This window comes from Ambystoma mexicanum, chromosome 2p, assembly GCF_040938575.1.
Source record: "Ambystoma mexicanum isolate Mex_15411 chromosome 2p, UKY_AmexF1_1, whole genome shotgun sequence".
NCBI classification, from domain to species: domain Eukaryota; kingdom Metazoa; phylum Chordata; class Amphibia; order Caudata; family Ambystomatidae; genus Ambystoma; species Ambystoma mexicanum.
Window position 1 is genome coordinate 418329042 of NC_090923.1, and position 19681 is coordinate 418348722.

Below are 19681 nucleotides of genomic sequence, written 5' to 3' on the forward strand. Positions count from 1 at the left end.
TAAAGACAGATCCTTCGTTTTTGGTTTTTGGTATGGAAACTCCTCTTAGAGCAGGGTCAGAAAGGCATTTTACCAACCCGTTTGAGTTAATAAAACTCTTTAACCAAAAACAGGACAACTTTTTGTCCAGCTTTAATTTCTGACCCCTCACAGCATTGACCGACTGCCTTTCCTATGACTAATGCGTTATGATTCATGATATTCCTACAACGCTAGGTTTCCAAGTTTATGTGTGGCAAGTTTTCTTGCCTAAGTCCATGATACCTGTTCTGATTCTTGGTCCATGATTTCCTCCTAGCCAACATTCACGTGTACCTTTTCAGTAGTGCTTGCACAGCTTCCGCCTATAGCCTTTGTCTACAGTTTCTGCTCTTTGCCTCTTTTCTCTGCCTATCCTATACTTGGTTATTTATATCCAGTTTGCTTTTGCACCTTGATTACAAATTGGTCCACTGTTGTGTCTCAGCTCTGTATCCATAAACAGTGTCACCCCTGGGTTGGTCTCCATTAAGATCAGATATTAGGAAAAGACTTCTGTTGCCTTAGTCTAGTTCGTTGGAGTCTCACCTGTTTCAGTATATGGTCTTCCACCGCTTTGCCCTTACACTGAGTATAACCATCTCATCAGCACGTCCTTCCCATGATGTTGTTGCATGATTATTGTTAAAGGTAATCTGCAAGTACCAATTCCAAGGGCTTTCCGTAATCTCCTGGATACCCCTCATCATATTCCAGCAAACCTTTTATTCTGATCAATCCATGTTACCCAGTATATTTGCCTGCCTTCTGTTTCTCTCTCTGCCACGTTGCTTTCAGACAGCTCCTCCCCCTTCAGTTCCTGTGACTACCTATCTCCACAAAGATCACAAAGATCAGCCTGGTATGTACCCTGCTTCTGTTATACGATAAGTGTTACCTCCCGAGTTGCGCCAAACTACAGTGTGTGCTCTGTGATATATCTATTGCCCTGTGCACTCCTGACACGTACAACCTAGGTCTGTAAGCAGTGAAATGGCTGTTGCTACAAGATGATAGCATTGGGGCCACTAAAGAATTCATCCTAATTCTTTCAAAACAGTAGTATCTGTAAATTCTGAGGTACCTCAATGGGGATGTGTGTTTTTGAATAATTTGATCCTTTTAAATCTATACAATAAAATATGGATAATTTTAAATATGATTTAAGACCACTTGATTGATCTCTCCTATTGTGTTGTTTTGCCTTTTCATTTGTGGTCGTACCTCAATGGGGGCCATTGTGGCTCCTGCAATTGTTTCATATACAAATTTGAAATTGACAGTGTGCTTTTACTCCCTGTTTGGCATAAATATAATTTGTTTTGGGGGAGGCACATTGATGATAACTTGGTGTATTAAATGGTCCACTTGAAACGGAAACTTGTTTTTTTCGGTACCTCAACCATGATTTTGTACAGTGTACCATGAATCTACATTTTCCAGGGTACAATTTCTGTATATGTAGGTAATTCATGATATTAAAAGATGTATTACTAAAGTTACCAAAGACTGAATGACAGAAAGAATGTATTGCATAGGCTTAACTTTCATCCACCGGCACCCCTGAGAAGTCTTCCATACAGTCAATTATTGAGTGTTAAGCACATTGTCAGTGATAAACATGAAAGTACTAAACAATTAGAAGTGGTTTGGGGGACATTATCAGCTCAAGCATATTCTGGGAAATAAATAAGTGAAGCGAGGGCAAAAGTAGCAATGAAAACTACAGATTTGAAACAGAATGACCCACCATCTTTAATATATTTCTCAAAACGTTCAGGCCACAGCAAAAAATGTAAAAAGCTATTATTAGCTAATAGAATATTTTGAAACATGACAGTAAACACACTGATACATCTTTTTCAGAATTACCCAGTTTTGCTATAAAAGAAGCAACAATCTTAAATGCTTATTGGTAAAAGCTGGTGATACAAAGAGACCACACTGGAATGAGGTAAGGAGGAAAGGGACATTTCTCTGTCTTCACTGTAGTAAATTCAGCAATGTAACTAAGAGTAATATAGTATTTCTCTCAAGCACTGGTGAGAAGATTGTTTTGAAACTTTTTACTACATGTGAAACAACAAATGTTGTATATTCAATAAGGTGTCCCTGTGGCATCTATTACATTGGTCAAACGTCAAGGAAAGCCAACCTTCAGTGGGACGAACATTGCTATAGTGTAAGAACTAACAATGACACGTGTGGTGAACCAGAAGAAAGAGTCGCAAAGGATATTGACATGTTAAATGGGTTTTATTCAAATTAAAGGAAAAACACCTAACTATTCCGATCTCTATGAGGGAAGTTCCGTAACTAGCAAAGAAAAAACTAAGGGTGCACGTCAAGTCCAAAGTGAAACTTAATAGAGTCTTTTAGTAGAAACTATACTTATCTTTTGTAATGGGTTTCACGTTCCCTCTAGGTAAAGAAAAAGAAACGGTTTCTTCTGATAGTCTTCTCAGGCTTATTTTTCCAATGTACACATCCCTACAGGGTCACCGGGCAAGAAACCCTCAGTCTCCCGCCTGCTTAGTACCTTTCTCAGGTTCTATTTCAAATGTTATATTTCTTCAGGATCACTTGGCAAGATAATCCTCTAGTATCCCACTTTCAGGTATTGGGGCTCCCCCACACTCCTGTGGTCCTCTCGGGGATGCCTTTATTTTACAATTGCAATATTCACTAGCCTGATCAGCTATACCAGCCTTGGCATACAATGTTCAATCTGTTTCACCCTTTTTTCTCTGGGGCCTGTGTGCCCGATAAGCTTTCTCAACTTCGCCTACTCCTTAAGGCTCTTCCAGCTATGGCATGCAATGTTAATAACATTTCTCAGTTTGTTTTCGTGGTGCTGTATACCCAGAAAACTTTCTTAAATGCTAATACCAGAAAACTTTCTTAAACTTTCTTAAACGCTAATTACATGTCACGGCTCTTCCAGTCGTGACATGTAATGTTTGTAACATTTTCCCACTGTTTACGTGGGGCCGTGTGCCTGGTAAACTTGCTTAAACTCTTACACTCTTGGTGGCTCTTCCAGCTGTGACATGCAATGTTGTAACATTTTCCCACTTTTTTCTGTACCTGCGTTGGTTTCGATACTCGGTGAAACCAACCATTTCAAGACTTCCTGTCATCGCCACTTTGACAGCGGCTGTGTTCCTGACAGCGCTGCTTCCAATGGAACAGGCGCTTGTCGGGCAGAGTTCTGCAATACCGGTTCCTCTACAGTTTCTGGTCTCAGTGCCCGTTGCAGGGCCCCAGACACACCACTGTTCATCAGTGGGCACGTCACCAGAAATGACGGTTGTCTTCCCGTTGAGTCTTGTTCTCTGAGTGGAAACTCTTATTTAATTTAAAGCAAGGACCTAGTTCAAGAGCAGTGGAGAGCTGTACAGGGTGTAGGTATCTTAAGTCAAAAAGAAGCTCAATGGATGAACTAGATGAGATAACTCCAGGAAGAATGTATGAGCAATGTGATCTCCCATTTTCTTGTAAAAAATCTAAAGTGTATTTTTTATCAATTAGGAGTGTGTTAGTTTCTAGGATTTGTGACAAACAAGCACAGTGCATTTAATTTCTACTTCTATTTTAAATTGACTAGGTTTTCTTTGAATTAATGTTTACCTTTCTAATAGTGGTTGAGATCTGCTCTATTTACAGTTCTTTTGACTATTGCTCTTCTTGGATATTTTGTATGTGTTTCTATCTTTTTCTGTTATTGTAAGATTTTCTATTATGTTAAGATTTCAAAAAATGGTTTGATAATTTGTTATGTCTCATTTTACGGTGACACTATTCAATTCTGTTATTTATTGAGATGCAGTTTCCTATTTTGTTTGCTTTGTATTTGATGCTTTGTCAAGATGTAGTTCAATATATTAGGCTTACTTTGTGAAAGCTCCCTGAACAATGTTTTGGTTTGCTAGGCGGAATGACGTTATCACGCCACTTTACATACATTATATAGAATGTACATGCAGTCCTGTTCACTTAACCACTAATATCAGTTCCCACACTGAAACATCAGAAGATACCTGTTAAAAAGCACTTCTGTAGACTTCTTCAACTTGTGTACAGGAACTTTATTATAGGTTACATTAAGCTGTTAACTGAGGGGTCCACTGGTTCCCATCACCTAGACTCAACTGACAAGGTTGGAACCTTGGGGATGGGTTAATTACCAAACATTCTGCTGGCTCACACAGCGTTCCATACTGGCTCACATCAGCACTCCTTGCAGACATGCACAAGTAACAAGTACATTATAACACATCTCCTCCCTTTTCAATGACACTCAAACACGAGATGTCCAACACAACACATACCCCTCCTTTGCAATGGCAACACTGACGCAGAAAACCAAAACAAAAGGAACTCACACCGCACATCTTTTGGAGAGAGATACAACTCTAAGGGAATACTGGGACGAATATCCCTAGACATACTTTAAACTTCAGACTTCAGACTCACTTGCACTGGAACAGCTTCACTACTCTGGGACGGCATCCCTTGACAGACTTCAAACTACAGGCTTCATACTCAAACACACTGGAAAAGCGCTACCCTCCCAGAACACCGGGACGGAATCCTCATACAGACTTCAGACTTATTCACACTTCGAAGGCGCTACGCTCCCAAAACACTGGGACTTAATCCCCACACAGACTTCGAACTCTATACACTGCTCTGGGATGGAATCCCTATACAGACTTCATACTCAAACACTCTGGGAAAGGGCTACCCTCCCAGAACACTGGAACGGAATCCCTACACCCGCTTCACACTAAGACACACTTGGAAGGGGCTACCTTCTGTTACATTGTGGCATATTACAACTATGCACGCACACTACACACTCTTCTACTTCCACCCATTGTGTGACACCAAAACCTGTATGTTCTTCACACCCAAATCCTCTCCATTACGTTTGCACGACATTTAACGCTTATTCAGCTGTTAACTCATGGGCACACTATAAGTCCATGTTTCATTTGGGCAACTTCTACCCTACAAATCCTCAAGTAGGTTACTTTAGCTCATTCACCCTACTATCTATCCTTCATCCTTCAACATTGGACATCTCCTCTTACTTCATACTTTAAGCGTCCATAAGAAATGTAGCCCACTTATAGTATTCATAGAAAGTCCATCCTGAAAATCCTCAAGGGGTGACACTACACATATCAAAAACCTTAACATGCCACACCAACCCTCCCCATAGTACTTCTTGCACACCACTTCTTCCCTTTTTCAGCGTTATCAATTAGAAAATATATTTTAAAAGATGCGCTGCTGACAACAAGAAAAAAAAACTCAGCAAAGGATACTCCCATTCCCGCGACTCGAGAATATCCTCTTTCAACCCTCGTACAGAGGCGCTTCGCTCCTCGATTGGCCCTCTGTTCTCTTGCAGTGCTGCGCTGTCCAAAAGAACGGTTCATCTTCCACTTGAAGCGCTTCGCTCCTCGATTGGCCCTCTGTTCTATCGCAGGGCTGCGCTGTCCAAAAGAATGGTTAATCTTCCACTCGCCTGCCATAGATTGCGCCAGTATACGAAGACTCATGACCCTCTGTACCAGTGGAAAACTTCATACTTCTTCATCAGTGCTTTCTTCTGCTGACCGCCTCATTCTTTTTCCGCTGCAGGCCATCTCTACTAAACACTTCCACGCCCTGTCACTAAGGGACGTAGGGTCCTGTCTGCCGCCTCATACATGTGAACACTAGGCTCTCCCTCATCACGCTGACGCACGTGGCTGGGTCCTTTACTCGGACACGCGCACCTCACGCTGCTAATATGCAACTGCTCTGGCATAGTAGTAAGGCTTGCCAAACGGACCATAGCTGGCCGTGTTCTAACAACGGCCCTCTGCGTTCTTCCTCTTCGCCAAGACTCCACACACACCGTGTGACGTCACCACTCTTCGCTAAGACCTCGCTGTATACTGATCCTCAGGGCCCCAACCGAGGTGCATAAGCGCCGGCCTCATACATGTGATGTAAATTGGTCAAACAAACGAGTCAGTCTTATTACCCCAGCATCTCCTGGGCTCTCTCTTAATTATTCAGTACACCCTTTTTATATTGAGTAGGGCTATGCATAGTTCAGCACTGTCAAATCTTCTTGATTCCCTTTTTCCTGGGGAAACTGCTTCACTCTAGGGACACTTGCCCTTCTTCATACTTCTACGACCGCCGCTTGCGAACGCTACATCACTCTGCAGCTCTTGCCCTTCTTCAAGCTTCTACAACCACTTCTAATTCAATCCTGGGGCTTCTAATCACTACTGGCTAATACTCAGTGCCCTTATTTTAGCACAGGTGCACTCTGCTTCTCAATCGCCTGTGCTCTGAACCCCTAGGTGATGGGACTTACTTCTAGTTCTCTGGGGGGCAGTGGTCCACCCTCTCCTTCTTCTACTGCTCCCCCCCCAGCAGCTTTCTTCTTCTTTGCGCAAGTTCTTAGTAATCCTCGTCACCAATGTTAAAAGGCACTTCTGTAGATAGGTTACATTAAGCTGTTAACTGAGGGGACCACCGGGTCCCATCACCCAGACTCAACTGACAAGGCTGGAACCTTGGAGCTGGGTTAATTACCAAACATTCTGCTGGCTCACACAGCGTTCTATGCTGGCTCACATCAGCACTCCTTGCAGACATGCACTAGTAACAAGTACATTATAACACATCTTCTCCCTTTCCAATCACACTCAAACACGAGATGTCCAACACAAAAATACCCGTCTTTTGTATACAGTAAATTGGCTATTAATCTATTACACCAACAACAAAAAAAGCAAGGGACGTTAGCCCCGTTCCCCATTTGACTTGTCTTTTTTTTGTGTCTTTGGCATTCAGATTATTCAAGTGTGGTCACAGCATCAGAAACTTTCTGCAAGTCAGGTGTCTCAGGTGCTTTATTTTGATTCACAAATAACAATTGGAAAGATTCATGGATTGGTAGAGTGCTGGACTAATAGATTGCTGTTTTTCATGTGTATATGCATTTTTTAGATTTTTTAGGAGAGTTATAAAACACATGTCGAAGACGGGTATGGTGACGTTTTTTGACTGATTGCATTTTTGGGATTGCATGTATTTTTCAGGTTATTCAATGTGATTTGTTGTGGGGTTACCAACAGGGATGTTATATGTTCTTTACAATTGATTTCCCTGATGTGGGACCAGTAAGGTCGGAAATGCACTGGATTACACCTTCTGTCGCCACCACACGTGTACTTCAAACTGACAAATTGAAGAATTTCTTCAACATGGGACTTTTTTCTTCATTTTCTCCTTGAGAGGGTTGTGTGACATTCTATACGGTTGTCCAATTGCAGCGGTCTTAACCCCATTGGTGCACTCACCACCAAGGACAGTTTTCTTGGGTCTCATTTTTCAATTTCGCCTGTCTAAAGAAATGTTGCATCACTGCTTGTGTTGCAAATTAGTAAAATTGCATAAGAGGGACTTTTTTCATGGAAATTGTGCCCTCTATGAAATGTAGTCTTCACATTAAAATGCCACCCTAAATATCCTGTTGAATTTTGTCAGATAAAGAAATCTAATTTTCAATATGAGGCATAAGGAGATTTGCATAACTAACCAAATAGCTGCAAAATGACATGTTTATTTTAAAATCAGTAAGGCTTGCGCACCATGCATCATCAAGCAAACACATTCTCACAAAACAACCATCATTTTCGAGTCCGAAACCAAAATAAAAAAAGGGGGAAAAGATGCAGATGCACAAATGTTGCTGCTGCAAGCGTCGGTCTTTACCACAGAACAGAACAACATCACTAACCTTTGGTCTTTCTGTAGCTCCTCCTCATCCTCAGACCATTGAGGAACATAGGTGATCTGCGTTGGAGGCCTTTTAATTTATAGACATTTTTGAGAAAGAAAGCATACGTTAGTTAATCGAATATTGATATATGTTCACTTTACAAAGCAATATAGCCTTATAGACTGACAGAGCGGTTATTGCAGGATAATGACACACCACCAAGCTTGCCGATGGCCATATGTTGGGGAAGAGTCATTAGCCCAAGTAATAATGACCCCTCCCGATGTCTATATGGCTATTATCACATGGTGGTAGTCAGCCCTACAGATGAGGTGTATATCGGACACTTTTACTCCCTAAAAATAGGCAAATACTCCCCAAAAACATAAAAAGGGAGTACAAATACTCCCAACAAAAAATAGGAAACAAACACATATGATCTCGTGCCCCTTCTTTCACACACACAGCGCCCTGGATATGCTTGGACCACCAGTGCACGTAGTACCACAGGAAGAAATTGCTATTTCTATTGCCTGATCAGAAGAAGTAAACATGTATCTTTTAATGTGTATGAATAACTAGGTGCAAATAAATTATTATTACAAAAACATTTTATTTCCTAGTTAAAACATATTTTTAGTCGCTTATAAAATGCTCCCATTGGGAATTGGACTTGCATTTTTACTCCCTAAAAATCATTTTACTCCCAACTTTACAAAATAGGGAGTAAAATACTCTCAGTTCAAAATCTTATCTAGAGCACTGGTGGTAGTAGCAATGCATGTGTTGGAGTGTTCATGCTATAACAAAAAATTGTGCTGTAAGGGTGAGCAAAGTAAATAGACAAACCGAGTTAGTAAATTAAATGTGGTTTTATTTTGTATTATTTAAATAACATGTTTGTATGCAAGTTAAGCATTTTAATTGCAACTTGTTTAAAGTGGACCAGGTTTAACATGCGCATGCATGAGGCGTCATGTCAAAGTAAATGGTAAGAAGGTGAAAGGATTTTCTTATAGTTTAGCTTTCTCTTTCATGTATTGAATATAATGCTACAGCAAAAAAGGTCCCTGCAATGGGGCAGCATCTTGTTGAAACACAATCTTGCCTGCAAATTGCATTGTTGTTTCTCTGTGTGCTTCTGAAAACAGAATGTTCAGAATGCAGTCAATATCAGCAGTTATTGATTGCACTCTTAACATTTTGATTGGCTGGGAGGACATATAATGATTTCCATGTTCTAATGGGTCACATTGTTTCTTTCTTATATATAAATATATACTAGCAAAAAGTACCGGTACTGTGCATGGGTTCTGTAGACAGACATGATAACACTCTCACCAATTGTTGAAAATCAATGGTCCTTTAGGTCGCTTTTCTGAATCGCTTATTGCTTAATGTGCTTTGCACGCTGAAGTACACTGCACTGAGAATGGGCTGGTGTGGCTGGCTGACATACCCCGGAGTAGCCAAGGAGGGGAGGCGAGAGTTGGCATGCTGCAGCATACTGGGACCTTCTGTGCAGTCACCCCACCTGTCCCATCACCCTGGTTTGGTGCAGTGCCTTGTGGTGCAAATAGCTCAGAAACTGTGAATCCTAGGGGTTTGAAAATTGGTTTACAAGGTGGGAGCTTTGAGTTTTGTTCCTCGCACTGAGACACTTAAAATGAGCTTTGTCCGGTCCTTCTGCGACCACATTGATGTTTCGCCGAGTTCAGGCAACCATCTCATGTGGGAAGGGGCGGAAATCCAGGGAAAGGGTTGGGTATCCAGACGTCATGCACCTAGAAATGTCCTGAAGGTCCTAACAGGTAACTTTACAAAATGTGGTTCAGATCGGTGGAACGGTGTGGAATTGTATAAGATACAAACTAACAGATTTTCTGCTTTACATATATTGAGATACACTGTGGAGACCATTTTGAAATTATACATAAATTGCCTGGTGGGGAGCACTTAATTTTGAACGTAGGTGCAATCATCTCACCCCAGGGCAATTTAGATAATTTTTACTGCAGAGTGCAAAAGGGAGGTGTAAAATGGCAGCAGAGGTGCTTTACACCTGTCTTCTGCAAATTGCAGCGCAAAATGTGAAGGCACTGCTTGCCGCTTATGCATGGTAGGCAGCATTTACACTTGATTCTTATGGAATCTGCCTGCTCCTTTCCTGGTGTAAAAAGCAGACAGAGTCCATAGTAATCCATTGGTTTTACACCAACGCGAAAATGTCATGCTGGCATAAAACCAAGTCGTTTTTGAAGGTGATGAGAAAAAAGAGACAGGAAATTTAACTCCTGTTCCATCGCCACCTCCACCGTCCAAATCCACAAAAAATGTTGCAGAGTGCAAATGAAGGTGTGAAGACAGACATAACAACGTTATTATCTTTAGCACCTTTGTTTACACTCCATAGCAAAATGAACCCCTATATGCTATTGATGTTATTATTCAAAGTTAGGGGAACAGAACTCAAGCTAAAGTCAGATCTTCTAAATAACGATAGGTCCAAATTGCTATAGTTCTAAAAATATTGTTGCCTTTTCTGTGCCTATACAATGATTGCTCTTATCTAAAAAATGCTAAGAGTGTATTTGTTTGGTATTTCTTTTGGAAATACTGCAAAATGGTAAGTAATACTGTCCATGTGGTAACTCGATGGGTCTTCATGATTCCGAGTAATCTAGACCCAAAGGTTATTCCCCCTTTCGGAGTCCCATAGGACTACATGGGGACCTTCTAATGCTGCATGCAGTAATTACCACAGCGATAAACCTTTTCTGTGGTAATAATTTACGCCACAAGCAGATGGAAAGGAGAGTTTCAAGAAAAAATATCTGGGATTCAAAAATGCAGGACACTTTACCACTACCGCCAAACTTGTAATCGGGCACTATGAACGTATTCACCCCAGATCATCAACTGGGCTGGCATTTCTACTCGTTAAAAGCTACAAAGATATTTAACAATGCAAGCCCATTCTCAGTGCCGTACCCTACTGCCTGAAGTTTGAATAAACGATTCAGCGAAAACATATATCTTTGCTAATCAAATTGCAGCGAGGAACTCTTTAAGAACAGTGTTCATGTTTGGAGGATCCTGAAGCTAGTAATCCTGTGCAGCTCGTGTGATGCGTGCAGCCATCAGCCATCAGTATCATGCGGCCCATGCATTGGTGCTAGGTAACTGACACCCAACTGCGTGCCCCCAATCGGGTGTTGCCAGAGGCCATATTGCCCTATGCTCTTCCTTCCGTTGCCTCATTCTCATTCCTGCCCTTTGGCCCTTTCCTTCCTGTCACTGTTATTTTGCCTCAAGTCTTTCACTCATTTGCCCTCATCCGTCTGTCTCACTTTTCCATGTGCACTCAACAACATCCCTCTCTCTGTATTTCTTCCCCTTATCATTCTCTCGAACATTAGTTAATTGCGTGTGCACCAGCTCCTCTGTTATTCTCTTTGTGGAGGACATTTTAGAACAGCCTGGAGCATAACATTTAAGTTTGAAAGCAAAGCATTTTTGCGCTCAAGCTCGTTTACCTGCTGACACAAAGCGGAAGAGGGGCAGGAAGCTGAGTTTACATCTCCACAGGGTTTTCCTCCTCCTACTTGTGTGAGCGCTTCTTTTCACGACACGACAGCGGAGGTAAAACAAATTGATTCCTATGTAATCTCCCTGATTTAAGCACCTGGTAATGAGCAGGCAGACTCCAAAGGAATCCATTAGTAAACGTTGCCTGCAAAGTGTAATTGGGAGTGAAAGTAAAGACTAGAGGCGATTCCACCTTTGTTTTACTCTTTACTTTTGCACTCCACCTTACAAAAGTTGAAAATTGGACGCAGGGGACCCAACAGCGTGTAACTGCAACTGTTGGTGGTGCCCTGTCTGCAAATTGCATTTTTTTTAAATCATCGGTATCTTGCCTTCATTGACCTTCTCTTTGTGTTATCTCTATCACACAGCCTATTTCATTCCATCTCTTCGCTCTCTCCCTCAGTGTCTCTTGCTCCTCTTGCTACCGTTTCTCCTCAGCGGGGGTCATTTTAAAGTAAATGCAAATTGCATTACGTCGACCGCCAAAGATAGCACTTATATACTGTTTGCACGCAGTTTTAAATATTTACAAAGCAAAGTGTAATTGTGAAGAGTAAAACAAGCAAAGATGGTCTTTACTTTTTACTTAAATGCTCCATTTTGTAAAAATGTAAATGCTGCCTGCAAAATCGACTTTGCAGCTGGCATTTTCTTATGGATTCCTGCGGATTCTGTCAGCTATTTAGCAAATGAATCCACTGATTTCACGCCTGAAGGAAATTCTCGGTGTGAAACCGCATGCTCCTCTAAGATGGTGGAGAAATGCAAAGCAGAGATGCAAACGTCACTTTGTGCCCCTCCTATGCCTTTGTTAGTCACGAAAATGGGGCAGAGCATTACATGGAGGCAGAATAACATTACTTCACTCACTTTTACGCCTTCACTTAGCTCACCGCCCTATGGAAAATAATCCCCAATGTTTTTATCTTCCTTTTCTTTCTCTTCTCACTGCCCTGTCTCTCACATGCTCCCTTGTGTTCTGCCGCCACTGTCTCAGTTATCTCTAGTTTCTCAACATCCAGTGTCTTCATTCCCCCTGTGCCTCGATTCTGTCTTCCACCGTCAGCATCTCCTGGAAGGGGCGTTACTCACCTCCCATGAGGAGTGAACCTCCCTCTGTGACCACCCATGGCCACAGCAGGGCTGATACCTATCTCTCTGCAGCGGGCAGGCATCATCTCATGTAGGTAAAAGAATCATTGAAGGTTACATTTTCATTTCCATGGCTATCAAATCTCCTCTGCTCTGCAGCTATGAAGTGTGCAGCACTCTGCCTGTATGAGGTTAATGCCATAACTACAGCATGACCTAAGTAAGAGAACACACGACCCATTCTTTAGGCGAGTCACTAATATTCTACAGGTGACTTCCAGTGCAACACTTTTTTTACCATGCATAAGAACTACCTGTCCCATAACATTCTAGCCTAAGGAATGCATGCCTCGATGAACTGCTATAGAGAGCGTTAAGTATTATAGGCACTTTCTGTCTACTAATTAAAGGGTTCGACTCTGTACTCAAAAATCTGGACTGATTTAAATCTCACGACCTCCTGTCGAAGGCATGTAAGCCTTAGCAGTGAGTGTGCCCTACACTGTATTTATTGTCTTATATATGATTTGAATAGACTTATATTCAATCCTTTATTTTGCCCTCCTGCCATTCATATATGCACTTATAGGAAAAGCTTTAATTTTGAGTACCCCAAAAATAGATCTTCATTACTGAAGTTTGAGCAGGTTGCCCACGCTCGCCCCCACAGCATGCCGCTTCAATGTTCACTCTTTGCTCTTCCTTCTATCACCAAGGTGCGTGGTCTTGCAGCTCCCTGTTCACACTCAGCTCCCAGCTGTCATGTGTGCCATTCCTGTATCTCCCCAGTTGTCTTAAAGGCACTTCTGCATTCTCCTCATGCTGACATGACTTGCTTTTCTTTTAAGGCAATCTGTTTGCTCTTAGAAACGTCCGCCACATCCCCCAAAATGTATTTGTGCTTTTGTGCACTGTGGCGAATCCTTGGATGTGGTCCCTTCTCTCCTATGGGGAGCCAATTCCCATGAGGCCAGGGAGGTGAGGCTGCCACCTAATGGTCCACCTGGGGGTGGCACTCAGCGGTTGGCTCTCATGGGGATGTCCCCATGGGACAAGGGACTACTGTTCAGGAAGAACGCGGTATGCCCAAGACATATCCCCACCTCCCTCATCCTACCTACACAGAGTCCCACAATCCCACACACTTCCATGCACCTTTGTAGGGTCTGTAGGGTAGAGGATATGACGTCCCTAAAAAGTAGTAGGACGAGGAAGAGTAGGGACTACTTGTGTGAATCATATTAAGAAACTGGTACAAAGAAGAGCACAAGTAATCCAATTGAGAGTGAAAACATCAATACTGAGATGAGGAAGAGGCGTGCAGCAATGCAAAGTCCCCCGCAGAGTCAATATGAGCAGCCTGGACAATGTGGAACAAGCACGCTTAAATCGAAGGTAAACAGAGAAGAAGGACTTCACAAAGAGTCAGATCCTTCCTTGAGGAGCTGGAAAATTAAAATGCGGCTGAGGCAACAGAGAAGCCAGACGTGCAGAAGCGGAGACACTTGGCTGCAGACAGAAGCATCCCGGTAAACCCACCGTGGACCAGCCAGAGAAGGAGGCAGAAAGTAGGACAACCAGCTGATGTGGAGAGCTGGTGTTTGCAGAGAACTGGATGCGCACCGTCTAGAAGCAGAGGGACACGATGAGGACGCTGTGGTTCCTGACATGACAGAGAGTCAGGAGGGGGAGAAAAGCCCACAGACAACAGCAGATCACTCGTAAGAAGCCTGGTTAGGTCTGGGTAGCTGGGACAGATGGTGGGAACCCAGAGGGGCGGAGAGGTTGCAAGGAATGTGTCTGGGAACCACAACAAGTAACTAACTGCCTCCAAAGCCATCTTCATAGTGATAGCACCTGGCAGGGGATTATACCAGGTTAAGAGAAGAGAATCTCACAGGTCTGGGACCTGCACTCATTTATGAGGAATTGCCTCCAAAGCCATCTTCATACCCACAGTATCTGGCAGGGTAGTGAACCAGGTGGGCTATGAACATTAAGAAAGCCTGAGAGAGGCAACTTTGAAAGCCTGAGGGATGCCAGGGTAAGAAGCAATACCCCTGGTATTTTGAACTGTGAAAGCCTGCGAGAGGCCAGGGGAAGAAGCATAGCCCCTGAGGGGAAGAAGCATACCTCCTGATGTTATGAAGGGGGGCTGGGACCCGCACACAAGAGATCAATGTGAAGGGGTTGGGGACCCGCCTAAAGAGAACCAGGGGAAGGGAGTCAATCCTGCTGGGGTTTGTGAACTTTGTGACAAAGGCCAAGAGAAGGGAGTCATTCTTTTGGTAATACGAGAAGCCTAAAGAGAACCAGGGGAAGGGAGTAATTCCCCCTGCTGTTTGTGAACATTGTGATAAAGGTCAAAAGAAGGGAGTCATGCTCTTGGCATTGCGAGAAACCTAAAGAGAGCATGGGGAAGGGAGTCATTCCCCCTGCTGTGTGTGATCATTGTGCTAAAGGCCAAGGGAAGGGAGACATTCGCTTAGCATTGCAAGAAGCCTAAAGAGAGCCTGGGGAAGAGAGTAATTCCCCCTGATTGTGAACGATTTGACAAAGGGCAAGAGAACTGAGCCTTTCTCTAGGCATTGCAAGATGCCTAAAGAGAGCCAGAGGAAGGGAGTCATTCCCCCTGGTGTTTGTGATCATTGTTTATAAAGGCCAAGGGAATCAAGTCCTTCTCTAGGCATTGAGAGAAGCCTAAAGAGCCAGGGGAAGAGAGTCATTCCCCCTGATGTTTGTGAACATTGTGACAAAGGCCAAGATAAGGGAGCCATTCTCTTGGCATTACGAGTGAACATTGTGAGATGCCTGGAAGAGACCAAGGGAAGAATGTCGCTCTTTTGACATCTAGGTTTTGCAGTTGGATCATTGCTTTATTTGTGAACATTGTAAGAGACCTGAGAAAGACCAGGCGATGGGAGTCACTCTCTTGGCACCAAGGTTTTGAATTGGAACTTTGCTTTTGAATTGATACTTTTCAATCTGGAGGTTTGTGTGCTGCATTTTGACAAGAACTGGAACCCGGTGAAGGGAGTCATTCTCCAGGAAATAGTCCTTCCAAACATACTGGCATGGTAGTCCACTCCATAGAAGAAGGGAGCCATTCCTCTGCATTGAGAAGACTCGCTTACCTTTTAGTTTACTAAGAGAAGGGAAAGAAATAGGTTTTGACACAGGACATTCTGACACATCCTTAGTATTGAGTTGAGGCAGGGAAATTCCTCTTAGTAATAAGGTCAGCTAGGGTTTTTCCTTTATTTTAACAAAATAAAGGTTTCTGTCACCCACCATCTCACCTGTGTGTCAGTCTCCTCCTTCAAAACCCTTAGAGCACTTAAGCATGAATGATTGAATCAAGCAAAATGAAGGTTCATAGGTTCAAGTTATCCAGATGTATTTTTAAGAGTCACTGCCAGATAACCTGTTCAGATACCAGCTTTTTTAGCTGTGCTATCACGTACTGTATCTTTGTCACTATTGTGTGCTTTACACTTGCCAACCTCAGCACCAGGCATCCTAGGAAGCAGCATGGAAAACTCCTGGCAGGGTATGGTGGCACCTACAAGGATGCTCTGGAAGTCAGTTGTAGGTGGCTCAAGGAGCAGCTGGCACCAGCAGGTCTGCCCCCACCACACCTGCCTTCCCTTTAGACATGTATTCTCTAAATAACTTGCCAGATTAAATATGGAACCACTTGGACGTGGGTTTGTCACCGCACGAGGTAAGAGAACCGTCAGCACGCTCAACAGCAGTACATTTTAAAACCGAATTGAAAATAACCCTTATTTCCTTGTGACATAGCTCAGTGAGGAGCTGTCTTGTGAGCCTGTCTGCAAGCCAATAATGGGTAACATCGTTCACTTCACAATGGCTACTATCGCCAAATGATTATGCATTCTTCAAAAATGTGCACTGCATGTATTTTTTAAATTAATAACACATGATTGTACTCTTACTATCAATAATGCAGAAAACAAGGCATATTTAAAGACGTGTGGGCGTCATACAAAAGTTATGTATTCCCAAAAGTCGCAGTGCTGCATTAAAAATAACAGATGACTTTGCCCTGATTGTGCCCAAAAGAAAGAAAAAAAGCATTTGAGCAAATTAACCTTTCAAAATGGTTCTATGTCCTTTCATTGCCAGGCATTTCAAAGCCTGCAATTTAAACATGTATGAAATAACAAAAACGTTCATCGAATTGTTTTTGTTTGTTTGTTGGGGGTACCCCCTCAAACACCTCCCACCCCCTCTCCCCCCCACCCTAAGTGGATGGGGGGCACCTTATGTAGCCCTCCCTGGGGGCAGATTTCTGCCCCTATGAAGGGGTACATGAGATGCCCTCCATCCATTTGGGGTGGGGGGGAGAGGCCACTGCAAATATTGGCAGAGCCACCCCACCCCCAAGCCTGGGGCAGTATGTTTTGCCACCCCCCTGGGGGCAGATGGTGTCACACATGTGCCATCTGCCCCTAGTGAAGGGCAAAACAAATATATATATATATATATATATATATATATATATATATATATATATATATATATATAATAACTTGTTTTGGGTAGGGGTGGGGCCCAGTAGACCACCAGGATTTTTTGTGTTTGAAAGGGGGGGTGGCCCTCTCCCCCCACCCTAAGTGGATGGGGGCTCCTTATGTAGCCTTCCCTGGGGACAGATTTCTGCCCCTAGGAAGGGGTACATGAGATGGCCCCATTCATTTGGGGTGGGGGGGAGGCCACTGCAAATATTGGCAGAGTCAGCCCCCAAGCCTGGGGCAGTACGTTTTGCTCCCCCAAGGGGGGCAGATGGCCACACACATGTGCCCATCTGCCCCTAGGAAAGGGGCAAAACAAAAATATAACAAATTATAACTTGTTTTGGGTGGGTGTGGGGGGCCACTGAACCACCATGGATGTTTTTTGTGGAAAGAGGGGTGCCCACGGGTGTCTTCTTTTCGGAAATGCATGGGGTTCTCTGTTTTTCTTGGTGGCTTCGACACCCTAGGCCCAAATCTGTAGGTTTTCCACATGAGCAAAATCTGCTTTGCCGAATGGCTCAGGGTTATCAGTGGGTTAGCCTTTTCCCTTTGCGCCAAGGTAGGTGCATCCACACATGTGAGGTACCGTTTTCGACGGGACACCTGTGGGAATGCGGGAAGGTAGGATATCTGTGTGGGTGCACCTACCTGGGTGCAAAGGGAAAAGGCTATCCCACTGGTAACCCCAAGACTTTCTGCAGAGCAGACTTTGCTCATGTGGACGACATACAGAATTGGGCCTAGAGTGTCGAAACCACCAAGGAAACAGGGAACCCCATGTATTTCCAAAAAGAGGACACCCGTGGGAATCCACAGAGGTCTGACATGCGTGAATCGCCCAAGAATGTATTACCCACAACCCCCGGCAAAGTCTGAAATTTGGTGAAAAAACTACAATTTTCAGACATTTCCCTCTTGCCACCCACCGAAACACGCTGTCAACACCACATGTCCTACCTTCCTGCGTTCCCACAGGTGTCCCGATGTAAACGGTACCTCACATGTGTGGGTGTACCTACCTGGGTGCAAAGGGAAAAGGCTAAACCACTGGTAACCCCCAAAGGGTTTGGGGAGACAACCTACAGATTTGGGCCTAGGGTGTCGAAGCCACGAAGGAAAACAGGGTACCCCATGCATTTCCGAAAAGAAGACACCCGTGGGAATCCACAGAGATCTGACTTGATTGAATCGCCCCAGAATTTATTACCCACAATCCCAGACATAGTGAACATTGTGTTTTTTCCACTAAATTTCAGACTTTGTCAGGGATTGTAGGTCATAAATTATGGGGCGATTCGCACAAGTCAGACCTCTGTGGATTCCCACGGGTGTCTTCTTTTTCGGAAATGCATGGGGTTCCCTGTTTTCCTTCGTGGCTTCGACACCCTAGGCCCAAATCTGTAGGTTGTCCACATGAGCAAAATTCCTGAAAATCTGCTGTGTGAAAAGACTTGGGGTTACCAGTGTTTTAGGCTTTTCCCTTTGCACCCAGGAAGGTGCACCCACACATGTGAGGTACCGTTTTCATCGGGAAACCTGTGGGAACACGGGAAGGTAGGCCATGTGTTGTTGGCAGCATGTTTCGGTGGGTGACCAGAATGAAATGTGCGGAAATTGTGCTTTTTTTTCTGTCATTTTCCCGATTTCCCCCCAAACTATGGAATCTTTCCCTACATAGTTGTTGCTTTAACTGTGCAAATCACCCCTTCCCAAACTTGGAATATTGTCTACATTTCAGAAATGTATGCCTTTCTGGCTTCCCATTCAGCTTTCCTACCCTTTTTTCCATTCCGTCCAACGCCAAATCGCCTACCTCTCACAAAACGGCTGATTAGCATATCAAAATATGTTATTTTGGTTTCCTATCTATCTATCTATCTATCTATCTATCTATCTATCTATCTATCTATCTATCTATCTATCTATCTATCTATCTATCTATCTATATGCATTCTTGTATTGCGCCACTAACCCATAGGCCTCAGGGCGTACACAGAAGGAGAAGGGACGGCAGACAACAGAAAACAATGTCAGACAGGAAAAACAAAGAGACAGGGAGACTGGGGAAACCCAAACCTCACGAGACCAAAAGAGAAAGGAAATATGGCGGAAAACTGAATTCAGTACCGATAGAGCTATGCTAAAGAAATAGAAAAATCCTATCCTTTGTCAAACAGGAAGGTCTTCAGTTGCTTTTTGAAGATAGGCAGAGACTCACTATTAACAAGATATTTAGGGAGTACATTCCAAAGAGCCGGGGCCCAAGAGTCAAAGCTGGTGCCCCCAAATCTTTTCAGAATAGATGGGGGTTGAACCAGGGCTGTATTGCTACTTGAGCGCAGGGAACGGATGACAGGTTTCTTTTTTTTTTTTTTAAATTCAATTTTATTAAGTTTTCAAAGTTAACATTTATCCTCATTAAGGCAACACAGAGGAACAGATACATCAAAAAATATAGAGAGGCTTTTTCATCATCATTCTGTTCCACATCCTGTAGTATCATCAGTCAGCGATCAGTACAACTGAGAGCGTGCACATACAGGAAATGATAATAGAAAGGAAAAGGCATAAATAAAATCCGATTATAGAACATTCTTTTCAAACATTAACAATTTTCCCGTCCCCCCTCCCCTGCCCCGAGAAA

At 43.3% G+C, this 19681-nt stretch overlaps 1 long non-coding RNA gene across 1 annotated transcript in view; it reads right to left on the reverse strand.

Annotated features, from left to right (window-relative positions):
- LOC138566457 (uncharacterized) overlaps positions 1-19681 on the reverse strand; it is a 98183-nt gene that overhangs the window by 6805 nt on the left and 71697 nt on the right. The window contains exon 4 of the long non-coding RNA XR_011301940.1: positions 7832-7900. This is a non-coding gene — a long non-coding RNA (uncharacterized lncRNA). The remainder of the gene's footprint in view (positions 1-7831; positions 7901-19681) is intronic.